A 1,998-nucleotide genomic window follows, 5' to 3' on the forward strand; every position below is an offset into this window, starting at 1 on the left:
TAACCTTTCAGTTAGCAGCCACACACATCACCCAGGGACTTTAAAGAGCATAAAGTAAGACCCTTATAAGGTTGTACCTTATAAGTCGGTACCTACTCATAACTACCCTATATACAACAGAACGAAACACTGCCGAGTCCTGGCCTACAGAGGTTACACTCTGGTATATCAAAGGGGCGGTGTGTGTGTGTGTGTGTGTGTGTGTGTGTCAATTATCATATCTTTTTTTTTTTTTTCTCTTACATCCACTGTCATGTTTCTCTTTCATTTATATTATCTCTGCTTTCGTGTACCCCATCTCTCTCTGCAGGACATCATCATCCAAAGGTCCTATCAATGCAGCTCAGCCCAAGGCAGAGTCCAGCGCAGCACAAGGTAAACAGAAACACTGCCCTGGAGACACTGAGACACTGAGTGGGCCCATATTCAGGGAACACAGAGAAGGAAGGAAGCAATAAACAGAAATCCTGTCAAAGCTGTTATGGTCATAAAGTGTGTTGTAACCACACTCTGAGTCAAGGTCAGCTCAGAACTAACAGAAACTATGATTAGCGCCACCACCTTTGCTTCCTAAGTGCAGATGTGAAAAACGCAGTTCTTTAGCTGTCCTCTGTACTGATAAAAATGTGAAAAACAGCTTAAGCCTGTTTGAAATGAGTTAAAATTGTTATTTTTTCAGACTTATGAGTTTTATCTTATCAAGTTGTTAATCGTTCAGACTGAGAGACTATAGGGCAAGCTGTTCCGTGACCAGCAGCGTGTGAAGCACACAAGGGGTCTGCAGAGTGTGGGTGAGGTCATGGGTAATGAGTAAAGTGGTCTAAGGGCTCTAACTAGGACAAACTGAGCTGCCTGCAAAGACTGTCAGCAAAGGAGAAAATCAAAAGTTCTGGCCCTTATCTCTGAAAGTAGCATCCCTGTTTCTTAAGTTCAAGCCAAAAACCTTATAGTTCTTACGTGACACTCAACATTCATCTGCACATCTTGCTATTGTCTGAACAACTTTCTCTAAAATATATTTAGTAACTCCACTTCCCACCACTCTAGTGCCACCAACCTCATCTAAGCCATCACCAGCCCAATTAAAATGCCTGAACTATCCTTTGAACTGGTTCCCTGCTTCCAAACTTGCTGCTACTCCCTACCCCCCTAAGCTATTCTATGCATAGCAGTCAGGTGCTCTTTGTAAAGGATAAACGGATCACTTATAGGAGGGCCTTCAAAAAGTTCATGGAAAATTAAAGGAAGAGAAACTGAATTTTTTTCCCATGAACATTTTGAAGCACCCCTCACATATAATTTAAGGTAACAGTAGCTACTGTAACTAAGAAACCTTCAAAGTTGAATAACATAAATTTTCTTTCTCACTCACTTGCATGAGGAGTTGCTCTTCAGTGGCAAGTAGAGCAGGGCAAAGCTCAGTCTTCTCTAATACATGACGTCAACATCCAACTGGTAGAGGAGGGAGGGAGAATGACACAGAGGCATGTGCTCCTTCAATACTTTTGCACAAAAATACAAAAACCAGCTGCTGTTGAATTAACTCCAACTCATGGAGACCCACGTGAATCTGAGTAGAACTTTGCACCACAGGGATTTCAGTGGCTGCTTTTTTAAAAAAAAAAAGTAACTTTCATTTTACTGAAAATAAAATGCATTCATGATGGATGCTGTCTGGGTTTTGCCACTCATTTCATTGTTAAAGGTTATTATTATTATTTTTTTTCCTTTAAGTTTTTATTGTGGATTGAGTGTAAGTTTACAGGGCAGATCATCAGTTTTACATTCAACAAATCATACAACTTGTTTAATCACAATGATTACATTCCCATCCATGTACCAGCAGTTAACAGTATTTCTCTCTATTCACTTTAGTCCCTTTAAAAAAACAAAAAAAACACACCACAAAACAAGTCAGGCATATATAATTATTTACACCACCAAAGGGCACATTCTGCAAGTCTGCCTCCTGGCTGCCAGCTCTCAGTACCTCTCTTC

Source organism: Chrysochloris asiatica, unplaced genomic scaffold (assembly GCF_000296735.1).
Source record: "Chrysochloris asiatica unplaced genomic scaffold, ChrAsi1.0 scaffold00059, whole genome shotgun sequence".
Classification (NCBI taxonomy): Eukaryota; Metazoa; Chordata; class Mammalia; order Afrosoricida; family Chrysochloridae; genus Chrysochloris; species Chrysochloris asiatica.